Genomic DNA, 16,503 nt, shown 5'->3' with positions numbered 1-16,503 from the left:
ATACAACTGCCTACCCCAATATAAAGTAATGAGTCACTTTAGTAATCGCTACTGAGTCTATATTACTAATGATGCTTCTTTTCTTTGTTTTTTGCTTTCTTTCAGAAATCACTGTGCTTTTGGCTTTGTGGCCCTGTGAAGACATTCATTTCTGTTGTTATTTGTTGAATGACCAAACAGATGGGTGGAGTATGTTATAGGAATTGGCAGCAAGTGTCCAATGGGTGAAGAAGGTAAGATGGGCTAGCAGTACTGAGGGTATCACATGTTAGGTTACTGTGTCAGTGAAGATGGGAGTTATGTCTTCCAGTTACAATCCTCATGTCTGGCTTGAGCTGGAATTTCACTAAACTCAAAGTGGAATTTTAGAGGGAGGGAAGTCCATCTCTTTGACTTTAAGAAGGCAACTATTCAATATTGTTTTGGTTGGGTTCTCTTTAATTTGTATCTGTTAAGCGTCAATCTGGGGAGGACAATCTTTTTAACTGAATCTGGTATGGAAGAAAGGAGAAAGAATAAAGATGATAATTCTCTGGTGAGGACATGTCTGGACAGACTGATTAAGACGATTGCTACCCTGAGTTTTTATCATTTTCTTACTTTTGAAAGGAAGTTTTTAAAATAAAAACAAGGTGGCTTGCATTCTTAAAAAAAAAAGAAAGAAAGAAAAAGAGCTTGCTAAGAGTCTAGAATGCTCATACCTCAAAAGCCAGGGAGGCTCAATCATGAGCCAGGAAGTCTGATTTTAATGCTAGGCCCAGCTCTGCTGTTCACTGACTGAATGTCTTTAAGTTAATGAGCTCTTTCCTGAGATAATACAGTGATTGGATCCTGAATCTCTGACAGTTCTTAAGTTTTAGAATTTCCCAAGTTCATTTACATTCATCTCATCTGTTCAATGGTGACTGACACCATTTCCACAGGCCATTGATATCATATCCCCAGTTAGAAATTTGTGTTTTGGATGTTGTCTCTCTGTGGAGCTCTGAGTGACCTAATACTCACTATGTAGACCAGGTTGGCCTTAAACTTACGAAAATCCACCTGCCTCTGTCTTCTGAGTATAAAGATTGAAGGCATACACCACCATACATGACTTCTAGATAGAAATTTTAACATTCATTCTTTTGTGATGACTTGTTATTTTCTGGGATTCTAGATCTATCTATCCAAATGTCTGTGTCCATTGTGCATACCTACATCTTCAGGTGGTACATGTATACAGTCTGAATGCATGTTACATGTTTTCTTCTAAATCTTCACTGTATCCTATATCTCACATTTCAGTGCGAGAACAACTGTTCAGCCAGAACAGAAACACAGGAAAGATTCCATGTGTCTCTCAGTTCTTATTTCTTACAGTAACTGATTCTAGTAGATTCCTGTATGTACTAGTTTCAATTATTCCTTTATTATTTTTGTTCATCTATTACAACTGACACTATCCAAGGCAGGACATATTCTTCTCTAATATTACTGATATGTTGGCCTCTCTAGCTATGCATCTTCATCAGCTCCAAAGCGTTCTATCTTCCATACATACAGTGAGAAAGAAGTGTTTCTCCAAGTCTGTGTATTATGTTATTCTTCTGGTTCGTCCCCTTTAAAGACAGACCTAAGGATTAATTATGAGTTTCTTTTTTAAAAAATAATTTATTTAACTTTGTTTTATGTGCACTGGTGTTAAGGTGCTGGGTCCCCTGAAACTGGGGTTACAGACAGACAGTTGTGAGCTGCCAGGTGGGCACTGGGAATTGAACCTGGGTCTTCTGGAAGAACAACCAGTGCTCTTAATCACTGAGACATCTCTCCAGTCCCTAATTATGAGTTTCTTAAGAGACTTCCCGAATCCTTTAATAAGAAAGTCACCCTTTTACTAACCAGATTCACATATCAGCCGCTCTTTCTGCACACCTACTCTTGGTTATATGTCTCTCCAGGAGCTATCCATTAGGACACAGGCTCATTTCCCCCAAACAATAACATTTCTCTTCTTTTTGTATCTTAGCTTGGACCTCATTATCCCTAAAAAGATTTGTTTGCTTGTTTGCTTTCATTTTTTATTCCCTAAGATCAAGTCATGGTTGTCTCCCAGACAATACTTCAGTGGCTAGGGATTACGCCATCCACAGTAATTTCACATCAGGTCATAATTGTCAGTATACGAATCACTTTTGTAGTCACTGTGATCAAACAGAAACAGCTCACAGGAGGAAAAATTTATTTTGGCTCGTTGTTTGGGGGAAACTGAGTTCAATGTATTTGGGATGGTACGCTGTAGATCAGGTCCACCACAACATAGATGAATGACAGAGCCCTTCACTTCACAGTATGGGGGCATAGGGGAATTACTAAGATCAGCTACCTGGCATTGCCTGTTTTCACTGTCTGAAGCATGTTGTCTTTAGAAGTATCACTCCCTTAATGCTTGCTTTATGTTGCAGCTACTATTATTATTCAAAAAATTTAAATGAGAAAACTCAACCTTGCAGAGGATAAGTTGCCCATGGCAATACACTGCAACTTTTTATCTTTTTAGTTTGTATCAACGGAACATCTGACTTTTCTATAGCTGTGCCTTTTGCCAATCTCCTTCTGCATTTCCCCTAAATGAATCTACTAAATTATGAGCAAAAACATTTCCTCCACATGAGGCTGCTTCTTTAGTCCTCTGAAACTATTGTTAAAAAAAAAAAAAAAAAAAAAAAAAAAAGACAAGCATACAGCCACTGTGTGTGCAATGTATAAGTCTTTGGAGATTTCCCAGATTGTTTTGTCTCATATATTAATGAGAGTCTCTTTGGGGAGAGAATTTCCATTTGAGAAGTCTTCAAACTTTCCCCCCCATGCTCTGGTTAACAGTCGATGGGAAAACAAAAACACAAACAAAACCACAGTGCGTGAAACAGTCGGCAGTGGAAGCAAGGCTGCACCTCCTTGCTAATCACCAGCCTGTTTGGGAAATCGCAAGGCTGGGATGGGCTGCTCTGGTGTTGGCATCTCCTGTGCTCCTTTGCTCTGACGCCTGCTTCGGCAGGTGGTGTGCGTTTCTCCTGTGGTTATGCCTGTGAATGCTGATCATCTTGTTTGTTTGCCAAGGCTGATAGGCCTCTTCATTTTATCAGCTCTCTGAATTCTTCACCCGGGTGTGCTAATGACATTTCCTATTTTTTCCAGATAGTGGGGACAGGTAGCATAAGGTACTGATGAAACAGTCAAAAATTAAACAGAAAGCACTTGTAGGAAATCTGTTAGATTTTTTTCCCACCTAGAGATTAAACACAGCCTTTTCTTTGGGACTTGGCATTTGCTTTTTTATTCAAGGCGAGGAACCAAAATAGACTTATGCTTCCAGAAAAAAAAAATCATTGAGACCAAGGAGCCTGCTGCCCACAAGCCCCTATACAAATTAGAAACCACCACAACCACAACAAAAAGCCATAACACAGATGAAATAGATTCTTGGACTTTTCAGGACAGGGTTCTATTCTCAAGGGAAGGGCTTTTATGTCTCAGGGGAGAAAACAGTTTGTTAATGCTCAGCTTCTAGGAAGAGCAAAGCAAGTCAAATAACGAGTTTGACTCAAGATTTAGTTTCTTAACTTTGGTGGTTCAGATGAATCTAGAAGTGTGTCCATTTCTTTTCTACTGATTGCCAATATATGAGGATTTAGGGGTTTCTTGATCAGATCCCTGTGATTTACCGTAAACACAGGTAGAGATGAAAAGGACATTTTCTTTCTTTTAATGATGCTTGCATCCAAGTAGATCTGTATGTATCTGGGTGTCAAGGAAACAGAAGAGAGACTTTCAGCACATGGTAGAGACAGGGTTGGGTACATAGGAACAGCTCTTTGGTCAACCTCTCAGGAAATTCGCTGGAGCTTTCCCTCCTATCTCTAGCCTATCCGTAACTTAGGTACTCTTCTCAGTTCACCAGAGGAATTCCCCAGGCAGCTGCAGGATAGATGTCAGCCCTGCAACCCTGCTGGGTCTTTAATAGAGCCCTGGGGCCTGCAAATGAATGTCTTGGAGAAGTGAAAGGGAAGTGTCCTTTGCAGAAGAGGAGCCCAAGTGCACTGACATCCCGCTGAGTAACAATCAGCAGGTGCTGCAGGTCACAGGTCACCCAATTATTTCTCATTTGCATAGAAGCCAATTCCAGAAAGCTGCTTGGAGGGCAACTCACCTGTGCTGCCAAAGCCACCAGGCTCTGAATTGTCACTGACAGCTCTAAACACTGGCAACATGCTGCTGTGTCCTCTGTGCCTGCTGGGTCTGTCTGCTAATGCATATTTCCTGTTTCAGGATGTAGGCCACCATGGAGAAGAAGGCCAAGTATCTGTCTGAAGCCAGTGTCAATGGGATCAAAAACAGACACTTTGTTCACTTGTTGACTATATACTGCAGATCTTCGTTATGTGTAATGAGACAGCTACTCCCTGATTCAAGGATCAAATGCATGATGCTATTATAGGCTAGGCCAAGTGAATATCTTATCCCTCAATGAACTCCAGTCTAAGGGATAATCTTACACTAAAGTGCAGGTGCCTTGTCTTGCTTTATTAACTCACAACACAAAAAAAGGACCATTTTTTAATAATAATTGCATGGTGCTTATTGACCATCTTTATAAGGCAGGCTCAGTCTTCCACAGTTTGCAGTTATTATCTGGTTTGATGTAATTGAAACTTTGACTGACATGTTAGGTGTTCTGATAGATGCGGATACCGAGGTTCACAGTGGCTGGAGAACTTGCAGAGGGCTTCATGATTGACCATGCCTTTGTGCACGGTCAATATCTCATAGCTATCAGTTTGCCTCTTGTCAGTCTTTTGCACCTTGATTATTAGTCTCAATCAACTTGTGTGGGAGGAAGTTATAGGATGGTATTGATTGCAATTATTTTGGTATAGTCATGTTTCAAAACTCCTTAACAGATTTAAAAGTTACACAGTGGTTTCCAGTACCAATAGCATTCTGGGGAGTTGTTTTTCATCAACCATCTTTCACAGGTGTGACTTATTTTATATTTTGAACTAGGTAATAAGCCTGCTGTAAAAATCAGTGTTTACACATGAATATGACAGTGAAGCTGAAATTGTACCTGTAAACAACCCTGCCCTGCATTCTGTTGATGAAATGGGGCTGGCAGACTATTAATGCTACACACAGAAGGGCTAACTCTGCTAGACAAAATGAGAAGAGGCGTCAGTGAGGGAGGTAATCACTGGGTTTAGAGTTGAGCATGGGTAGGATTGACCAGGAGGAGATGAGCAATGGTTTGCTAGGAAAAGGGACTGCTACAGTAGTTCCTCATAATGGCCATGATTAAATATGCCATAAATTGTTTATGAGTGGACAAATAAGATGATTGACTAGAGGTGATTTCAAAATGAAATGGAAAACTTGGTGCTCAGAGAAACCTTGTCCAACATGCATGCTTTAATTTCCATCCCTGTATGCCACCACTATGTTTGGTACATAACTGTCCAGAGACTTTCAAAGCAGTTACAGGGACATACACTGAAATAGTCATTTACGTCCATGGAGGCACTCAACTGTTGCATACTGTTCTACATCACAGTTTAAAAAAAAAAAAAATGTTCCTTTCTTCTTTCAATTGTGCTTGTTTTGTTTAAAACATTTCTGTTTGCTTTTAAAACATTTCAAACCCAAGCAAGAATTTAAAAAAAAAAAAAAAAGAAAAAGAAATCATCATGAACTTTTCACCTAGTGTCACTTTCCATTTCATGAAAGTCATTTGGTTGTATTCTAATCAATGGTTTTATAAACTATCACTCCAAATCAGGATACAGCTTGTATGCCACTTAAACAGAGACCCCAGTAAGTTTCCTGTTTCCATGCTTTTATGGAAAGAAATAGCCCTGATGCATCAGCAACTAAGAGCATATTTCTTGACCTGCCAGAAGTACCTGAGAAGCCTTGAGAAGACAGGTGGACAGAGGAGACCATGTTTCAGTACCTTGACTTTTGGGGAAGAATTTGACACAGACTTAATTGATCATTAAGGGCAGTCATTTGAGGAAGGATAGTATGTTCACTGTGCTTGTCTTGTGTGCTCAGTGGTACAGAGAAGCAACAGACAGTTCAATTGAAATGCAATCTCTTCATTTCCGACAAGCAGCCATTTAGTTGGCATTATCTTTTCTGTTCTGCTTGTCAAAGTCAACACGGCATCTCAAAGACTGGTGTAGGATTCCCTCCTTTGAAAGATCAAAGCATCTCAGCATTGCTCAAGTTATCTATGTACTTCCTCTGTGTATTACATAGCAAGGGATAATGTGCTTGCAAAGTGAGAGGACCTACGAATACTGGGACAGGCAGGAAGTATGCTGAAAAGTCGATGTGACAGAGTTTTGTAGCCCTGTGGTCTAGGTATAAAACGATTGTTCTCTGGTGCTCATTCATTCTTTCTCTCAGCAAACAAGTCCTGAAAGCCTTCAGGGCACACTCTTTTTTTTTTTCTTTTTCATTTTTAAAATTTATTCTTCTCTCGTACAATACTTCCTGACCTCAGTTTCCCCTCTCTCCACTTCTCCCATCCCACCTACCTGCCTTCTCTCACATTTCCTTTCATAAAGATTAGGCCTCCCAGGGTTATCAACTAAGGTTATCAACCAAACACAACATAACAAGTTACAATAAGGCTAGGCACAAACTTTCATATCGAGGTTGGATGAGGCAACCTAGTAGAAGGGAAAGGGTCCAAGAGTAGGCAAAAGTCAGGGATACCCGGCTTTCACTGTTAGCAGTCTCACAAAAACCTACACAACCATAACATATATGCAGAGGACCTAGCTCAGACCCATGCAGGCTCCTTGATCGTTGCTTCAGATTCTGTGAGCGCCTGTGAGCTCTGCTTAGTTGATTCTGTGGGCCATGTTCTCCTGGTGTCCTCTACCCTTCAGGGTCCTACAATTCTCCCTCTTCCTCTGCAGGGTTCCCTGACCTCCTAATGTTTGCTTGCTTCATCTGGTCCCATCAGTTGTTGGATGAACCCTCTCTGATGACAATTGAGCTACGCACTGATCTATTATTATAGCAGAATATCATTAGGAATCATTTTATTGATTTTTTTTCTCGGCCAGTTGTGTTTGGTTCTATCTTAGGTCTCTGGGATACCCAGCTTCCAGTTCTTGGCCATCAAGGCAATGCCAGACATGAGATCAATCTGGAGGTAGGGGCCACAAGTTATAACAATTATTGATTAGCTACTCCCACAAATTCTGTGCTACCATTCTCCCTGCATATCTGTCAGGAAGGACAAATTATAAGTTGAAGGTTTTGCAGCTGCATTGGTGTCCCATTCCCACTGCTGGAAGCCTTGCAGGGCACACTCTTTCATGATCTTTGCAGAGACATAGTTTTGTTTTTTATTTGTTTTTTTTCCAAGTGGGGAGGGTTCCTCTCAGGAGATGAAAGTGAGACAAAGAAGTATATTAGTTGAAAATGCAATTGAGGGGCTGGAGAAATGGCTCAGAGGTTAAGAGCACTGGCTGTTCTTTCAGTTCCCGGCAACCACGTGGTGGCTCACAGCCATCTGTAATGAGATGTGGTGCCCTCTCATGGCGGAAATGCAATTAAATCTGATCACAGTGGGGTGGTATTTCAAGGAATAAATTCCTATATGTTCATTAACTAACTTATTTATTCATTAGACACACATCTATTGGCTGCTTACTCAAACTAAATTTACATAAGCTCCTGCCAATAAACTCATGATACTTCCTATTATAAGGGAACTCATAAACCTAAGCAAGGATCCTTTGTCCCTTTCTAAGTCTAGCTGTTCCCTTAGGTGGAACCTATATGACATTTCAGCTGTCCCTTGATAGTTTCAGAAGGAAATCAAGCCTTTGCTTATCTGTCCTCCCCTGGTATCACATGGTTCCTAAGCCACATGATTATCTTTCCCTCTAGAGGCACCCAGATTACCCTATGCCCTTTGGAAAACTCAGAGCTCAAGACAATGAGAGAAGAAAGGAGAGGGAAAGAAAGGTAACAAGCCATATTGTCTGCCACCAATTCTTTGTGTTTGTGGGGAATCCAGAAGGTTACTGTCAGACACCTGGCAGATGCCTCCATTTGGAAGCTTTAGAGAAATGTTGAAGGGGCCAGTGAGTTCATCCTTTTGAGAAGCTCTGAATTTTAGTATCCAAGCACCATGCCAAATGCTGTTAGGTTGCCATAGTAACAGTTCCTATACTTTTTATTTCATAGAAAAAAAGCATTTTAAAAATATTGGTTACATACATGCAAAGGCTACTAAGTAAGTACCTTTCTCAATCAAAGTCTGGCAGATTTCTCTAACATCATACTTCTACCCATTATAGATATCATGCTGGATCTCTTGACACCTCTAACTACATTTCCTGATTACAGTTAATAAACAGACCTAGGCACGTACATAAGTAGGTAGGAAATTGCTTTTCTAACATGCACAAAGTCCTGTGTTTAATCTCCAGCATTGCCATTCCCCAAAAAGAAGTTTGGAGAAGTTTCAGAAAGACACATATTCATTGGCCTAAATGGTGTGCATTATTCTTGAGCAATGAAAGACAATGCTTGTGGCTTGAATGGTTTCACTCTTTGCAAGGCATGAGGCTGGACTACCTTCCCCACACAAGCCTTCACACTACTCCAATGCAGATATGGCAAGGATGGCTGGTGCTCAGGATCTAATAACAATAAGTTCATGTTTTTCTTCTTGGTGCGTCTCCACTGAGCTGCATCATTTGGTTTTTGTAGTGCACATTGTATCTAGTAGCTTTAGTTTGAACCATAGCCTTTAGAGGTTTGCAGTCTTTCACCAGATACATTGCCAAGATCATTTACTGATACATTAGACTAATATGAATCCTACACCTATTCTTTCTTATCTTCAGAAGCCCCCATCCATCGTACCATGTAATCTCCCATCCACAACATGTTGCAGGTTGTCCCTATGCTGGTTTGAACCTGATGTTCCCACACTCATGCCCTTCTCTGCACCCATTTGTCTAGATTTGAAGATAAAATCCCTTCTTCTATGTAGGGATTGCTGATCCTGTGAGATAGCTGACAACTTCTTAACCCTGTTCATAGACATCTCAGTCCCTCAGAATCTCACTGTAATGTCCATAGACTCTTTCCCTTCATGGACTCTTTAATCCATTAAAATACTGAAATTTTGTTTTACAACAATTTTGGCTTAAAAATGAGTACAATTTTCTAGTTTAAAAGTTAAATTTTCTGGCTATTGCTTTTGCCCTTAGCTACCCACCATAACTACTGGTAATACCCAATTGCTAAAGATATCGACTACTTATGTCCATATATTAAGGACATAGAGGAATCAATATCAAACTAGATTGGAAATTTCCTATCTGCTTGTAGCCTTGTACACCTCCAGAAAGTGCTATGCAAGATGCTGGCAATAAGACATAACTGCTCTAACCAGTGCTGGACCCTAGCACAGTTTGGATATATAATCTTCAAGCTGCTCCACACACTGAAGGGCAATTGGCAGTAGGTGGTTGCCAAACAAAGAGAATTATTTTTTACTGAGGATAGGTTCCCCTTGTACCAGTGGATGGCCCTGTCCCCACACCTATCCGTATATGAAATCACTAACTAAACATAGTGAGTTATTAAACAAACAAACAAACAAACAAACAACAGACAATGAACAAACTGTGTGTGCATTAAGTTTTAGAATAATAAATAGCTTTAAATTTCATTTTTCCTTCTGACTTGGAAAGAAATTATAGCATTTTGGTAGATCTCTAAGTGACTATGAGTCCTGACACTATGCTTACTGTGCCTACTGGAGAAGTCAGAGCTGTTGTTCCTCTGTTAATCCATTGCCATTTATTTTTCTTCAAGTCTTCAAGGTTTGGGAGGATAACCTTTGGGTGTTTAATATCATCCCATCTCTTGGGGTGTATGTGCATGCTTGCTTGGTGAACAGGTTACAAAGGCATGAGACATAGTCCCAAACCACCTCACTTTCCACTGTTGTTGGTTTTGGCAGACTAACCTTTAGGATGATGGTTTTAAACCTACTTTTTAAAGGGACAGGAGTATTCCTTACACTAACTGTATAGCCCTTAAAAGTTTGCAATGGACCTCCTGTAACCTTTCCATCCTAGTTACTTGGATTGCCACTGTCCATCTCATTTGTCTCATTACATGGAAGAGCAAATTGAAGCTGAGAGGGGTTAAGCAGAATCTAAAAAATAGAGTCCTGTCTGCACAGAGTCCAATACAATATATAATATGCAATGAAGCCAGAATTTAATATTAATCTCTTACTCACAAAATAACTTTCGCGTTTCTCCAAAAGTAGGCAACAACTAAGCCAAACTAAGGCAAAACTTGTTTCATTTTCTTTAACTATTCAGTGAGCACCAAGATCTCTGAGAAACTGAGGATACCAAATGGAGTAGGATGTCTTTTAAACTAAGCAGTAAGTGTGCTAATTTTCATTACTGGAACAAACACCTTGAGATAAATCAGTTAAATTGAAGGCAGCTTTTTATTTCTCAGATCTATAGGTTTCAGTGCCTGGCTGTCTCCATACCATGGCAAAGCAGAACACCACGACAGAGGTGCATTCTGTAACAAAGATGATCGCTTAATGGTGACTGGGAAGAAAAAGAGGGAAAGGCGGTGCTATCCTCAAACCCTGTCCAGGGAATACCTCAGTTATCTTTCTTCCTTACTCTAGTTCACACCATGAAAAGGTTCCATGGTAGATGTAACCAGCCGTCTTATTAAATAAGAAACACAGAACCAATGTAAAAGAGAAAGCCAAGAGGTCAGAGCTCAGAGCTAAAACCTTAACCTTCTTCCTGCGGTGGTCCTATCTCTCCGAAAGAGACCTACTTCCTGTGTGTTTGTCTTGATAAAGTCTTTCTGTTCTGCCTTCTCATTGGTTGTAAACCCAAACACGTGACTGCCTCCTCACTGCCTGTAAGTACAGCCCTCTAGGTCTTAAAGGCGTGGGTCTCCAATGCTGGCTCTATCCCTGAACACACAGAGTTCTACCTAGCTCTGTCTACCAAGTGCTGGGATTAAAGGTGTGCGCCACCACAGCCATGTTCTTTCTATGGCTCTAAAAGCTCTGACCCCCGGGCAACTTTATTTATTAACATACAATTAAAATCACATTTCAGTACAAATAAAATACCACCATATTCCAGTGCTTGCCATAGTGCTCCATTGGTAGTTTGGGTGATACCTAAGAGTCAACCCTGTTACTACTATATTAGCCAGTGTTGTCCTCACTACAGGATTTATGGTCTCTGTGTTTGACAGAGAATCTTCTTCAGCTTAGTCACTTCAAGGCTTGTTTTGATTGTAAGTTCCATCTCACTTAGGGAAATGGAGTTTCCATGTCCTAGATTAACACACATGGAGGACTGATAAGTAAATGTTTGGCCAACTCATCTCTAGTAGAGATAAATTCGATGCACTATCTACCTCTAGCCCAGAGGACCATGCAGGGTGATGAGAACTACTGTGAGACTACATCACCCCACCCCATCTCTGTAAGAATGCCTCTGCTTCTGTTAGTTTTCCTTTTCAGGTGTTGTTACCAAGAATGCTCCCTAGGAAGAATACCAATGTTAAATTTCATCTCAATCCAATCTGTGACAAACTCTGTTGAATATTGCAAGCCTTCAATGTCATTGAATGAACCTATAGGATTCACTTGCTCCATCACTGTTTTCATTGATGACTTAATTATCCGATGACACTTAACACTGTGCTAAGAACAAAACTACAGCTGTGATCAGACTTTCTGGTCACATAGAATTTAACTGACAGCTACTCTAGACACAGAGGCTAATCCTGTTTCTGTACTCTATGCCTCTTCCCAAGCATTTTGGCTGTCTTGTCCTCTGAAGGATGGTTAAGAGAAATCTCCTATTTCCTGGGTTCTTCTCAGGAAATTCCTAGATCATAAAATAAATGCTGCCTCCAAGAGATCAGTAATGGTGTTGGAATGACATTTCCTTACTCTATTTAGCCCTATATGAGGGTGCAAAATGGAGTCTGAGTTAAGGGGGTCATGGACTGGAGCAGAAGAACAGAGTATGAGATGATTACTCAGAATGGTTTGGAGATGTGAGACTGGCCTGCTAGTGGAAATCACTGCCGGGGTCAGAAATTGAAAAGATATGATGGAGGAGAAACAGATTTTAATTTAATTTCCAACAATATACAATAAGGGTAGGGAGTAGGTTTCCTTGCAATTCTTATGGTTGCAATAAAAAAACCACTTAATGGAATTACAGCTGAATCAGACTCAAGCCAGATGCTAACTGTGCTGCCCATTTCCCCCTTTCTATGATTACTCTTTGCCCCATCCATTAACTTCAAGTCCCATTGCTGTTAAATGGCACGTCCACTTCTTGACTCAGGGACTCTGATGTTACCATGTTATCAGCCTTGAAACCCTCCCTGTATAACTGGCACTTCCTAATTATTTTAGTATTGGCTTAAATGAACCTACTTGACAGGGATTTTCCGACTCCACAGAAAAGCCTCAACTTATACTCATTATGCTACTCTTCCATATTTCACCATTCCATCTAATCATTCAAAGACTATCATTCGTTGATGAATATGTTTGTTTCTTGTCATTGTTAATCTTTGTGTTGTCCAAGTCACTTATGCTCTTGACAGCCCTCAAAGTTCTAGATGCCTGTCCTTGCCTGTATTATGAGGGCCAAGAGCAACGTGATCCATACCAGTTAGCTTTCTAAATACTTCTAGAGTGAATGACAGAATAAATGTAAAAAATTTTAATGTTTTTTTGTATACATTTATAGGACTGGATGGCTATGTTGATTCACTAAACAAAGGACATAGAGTTTGGGCTCATCTGTATTTCTGGGTTGAGCAGAATCATTGGACATCTCTAAGTTCCTCCTGGATCATCAGGCAGATGGGAACGACATCCAGTCTTGGAATAGTCCGTTCCTGGGATGCCAATGGCTGCATAATCGTTTCCCTACATGTGCATTTGTGCATTAACATTGGCCTTTTGGGCTTTCCTGACCTATCTCTATGCAGGAAAGATTACATTTGTAATATTGCGGAAAATTGGGGCTAACATGTAGTATGGTATCCAAAGTGGTTTCACTTGAACAAATAGAGGATAGTAGCTGTGCACTTAAATGCTTGAGTAGGTATCAATCGGAAGAACGTATCTATAATCCATGTTTATAAAGCCTGTTAGCATAAATTTTTGAAATAGCGCTCACACCACTTTATTCTTGACAAATGGTGTTTGTAGCCATTGAGATATTTTATTTCAATTATGTGCTTATGTTACGGGGAGAATTCTAACAATAGCCAGGCATAAGCCATTTTTACTGTATTCCTATCACTATTCTGGTTGTTAAACTCAACTGGACAGTTCATTAAGATTAAAAATTAACAACACATGTTAGGGGAAAAATGATCATGGGAAATGACAGTTTGTGGAGGCTTGCCTATTCAGGAATGCAGACAGAAGACAAACATGCTGATCTTTGAGAGAAATGCCATGGGCCTATTATTCCTTACTCATGTGTTTACCAAGCTTGTATTCAAGGCTATGGGAAAAAAATAGACATAATCATTGCCAATCAAGAACATATCTTGTACTTTGGAAGGCTAGAGAAACTTCTGCTATTAATTGCTGGGCATTCCAGAAAGATATAAGAGTGCTTCAAAGATTTTTATTATTATTTATGCTCTTCATTTACAGGTACCTACATGGGTGTGTGTGTGCAGCAGTCAGATTCCCTGTATCTAGCATTGCAGGCAATTGTGATTCATCTGACATGAGTGTTGGGATTGGAACTGGAGCAGGGATTTATCTTAACCACTGAGTACTGTTTGTGACCCACATGTATACACATGCTGTTATTTAGGAATAATTCACTCTGAACTTTAGAGAAGATTCATAGACCTTGGTGATAGAGAGATGCTGATAAGCAACATATGTTCTAGAAACCTTAACTGCTAATGGCTATGATGCATTGCTTTTGAGGGACAGAAACACATTTTAGAATTAGAAAGTAAGGGATTCATGTGTTATTTTGTGAATACTAGCAAAGCTTACTTTCAAAAGGTAAATTTTATGACATTTGAATATTATTTTAATCTGTAATTTTAAAGTATGTTATGTACCATACACATAAATTACAGCAAATTTTGTTACATATTCAGAGTTGGAGTAATTTGAAGCATGAAAGGATACAGCAGGTTGATTGGGGATTTCAAATCCGTCATGAAGTGAAATGGGGAAACATATATCCATTCTGCAGATAAGAAGCCAAGTACAAGATCAGTGTGATGAGCTCAAGAAACTTCAGATCTGGGCCTTCATGTCTGGGCCTTCATTGAGACAATATCCAAATTCTTCTACTTTATCCCACTGGTTCCAAGAAAATACAAACTCTGGAATGTAGGAATAAGATGGATGGGAGCAATCACCACTCAGATTTGTTCCTGCAGAAAGTTTTAAGTTTTGGAAAGCTCTACTCTTCATTTCACTCATCTTTTCATATAGCATCCCAGTGAGACAGTTGTATATGTACCTGAGGGGTGAGGCATCACCCAGCTGCAAAAGGGATAAAGGGAAAGAGACATTACCTGCTTTCCCCACCCCTCGTTTGTGTAGGGGATGTTGTGTTGTCTTTCCCAGGTATTCAAGTGTCTCCTTTGCACTTCCGCTTCCATTTTCAGCACCACCTCTCTGCAAACCATTCTACGCATCTCATGTCCCCAAGCAAGGGAAATTTTGAAATGAAACCCTAGAGATGTGGGACCCAGGGACCCTTAAAAACAAGGATTGGAATGATATGGCCTGTCTGTTAACTATTGAAGTGAGTGCTGCCTATTTTCTCCTTTGTAGAAAGAGAAGATCTGTGTTTCCATTGTACCATGCTTGTCTAGATTAAAGCCACTTAAGTCATTATCTCCCCTGCATTCATGAGAGAGCTTTGATGTCATTCTCACCGTCCTAACTTCAATAAGGGTCAAATTCTCATCCTGTTTGGCAGGGTGAGAATCTGACTCAGGATTTGTAAACAGTGCTATGCTTCCCTTTCTTTCAGGGGGTCATTTTCTTCCCCTGGAGACAGAGGAACAGCAGCATCACTAGGTTTCAGCTGAGAAGTCAGGATGCATTAACCTAAGCAGTAAGATCAGAACAAAAGCTCTGTTTGTGATCTGCCAGAGCCCAGTTGAGGCAGTCCCTGCTGGTTCGCTGCATTCAAGAGGCATAAATATAATTAGATCTTCCAGAATGAAAAGGAACTGGGACTTAGCAAATGGAAATTTTAAGGAGTAAATGGCCTCTTTCCCTATTTCTCTGCAGTTTGGTTAGCTTTGAGGGAACTGCAGGAAACAGCTATCTACCTATAGTTATTTTCTTTATCACTATTTAAAGGATTGGGACTTCCTGAAATAGGTCCTGATAACCTTGGAAAATTTTCTCGCCACTGATGGGCTCAGACCTGGAGTAATGACACTTGGATTTGATCTTTATCTTATCAGGCTACTAATTGGGTAACAATAATAATACCTTAGTCATTGAAATTTTGTAACTATTAAAAGAAGCATATCTCTGATATACCTAGATCAGTGCTTGCCAATGGGAACCCTCCCTGAACTGGAGCAGAGTGATAATCATGGCAAGCTTTAGGTGTCAAAACCATTTGACACCAGGTATTTTCAACTTTGGGATTATGTAGACAAATGTTGGAGTAACTTTTGGAATCTAGGTCATATCTGGGTTTTGGAGCATGTGTACGAGCTATCTTATTTTATGCATGTGGTTTAAGCCAGGTTCCTCCGTGAATCTCTGTGGCTGTACTTGTTGGATGCAATGGGCAAAAGCTTTACTTTGCAGAAGGAAAATGTCTATGAAAATGTCCTTCAGACTTCAGAAGCAGCAGGATGTGTTGGGCTAGCAGCGAGTCACTGTAAAAGATGGTGGACCTTCACTGGAATTTTACACTTGATTCTTACTTTGTGAATCTGAAAAGCTCTCTGGGAACCACACTTTCTTTTGGATAAAGAAAAAAGGAGTGGAAAGCAGCAATGGCCTTCACTAACTTGCAGGGCTAGGGACAGACTTGCAGTTTTTGCACCGTAAAAGAAATTGCATTTGTTTTCTCCTTCCCAAAGTAATATAGTACTATGCAGAAAAGTAGGAGCTATGGAAATATGTTGTATTAATTTTGTCAATGAATTTGCAACTTCAGTCAAGTAATTTCGCCCCATGGAGTTTCCATTGTTTTAGCTTTCAAAAGGCTGTCTTAGCTTGCATCTGTAGCAAAATACCACATGTTAGGGCTCAATACACTAAGAATTTTATCCTACTGTTTGAAAAAAATCACAATTCACAGAGTCCTCAGGGCTCAAATCAAGTTGCAGGCAGGGCTGGAGGGCTTTGTTCCATCTGAAGACCAAAGAGAATAATCCATCCTCTTGATC

General features: G+C 40.1%; 1 protein-coding gene across 1 annotated transcript in view; it reads left to right on the top strand.

Annotated features, from left to right (window-relative positions):
- The window catches only part of Cdh11 (cadherin 11), a 164,760-nt gene that overhangs the window by 68,130 nt on the left and 80,127 nt on the right, over nucleotides 1–16,503 (top strand). Inside the window, 1 exon segment of the mRNA XM_028884362.2 lies at nucleotides 106–233. The gene's annotated coding sequence lies outside the window, so the exon portion shown is untranslated.

This window comes from Peromyscus leucopus, chromosome 5, assembly GCF_004664715.2.
Source record: "Peromyscus leucopus breed LL Stock chromosome 5, UCI_PerLeu_2.1, whole genome shotgun sequence".
Classification (NCBI taxonomy): Eukaryota; Metazoa; Chordata; class Mammalia; order Rodentia; family Cricetidae; genus Peromyscus; species Peromyscus leucopus.
The sequence above is the reverse complement of the archived record's forward strand: the minus strand, read 5'-3'. Positions and strand labels throughout refer to the sequence as shown.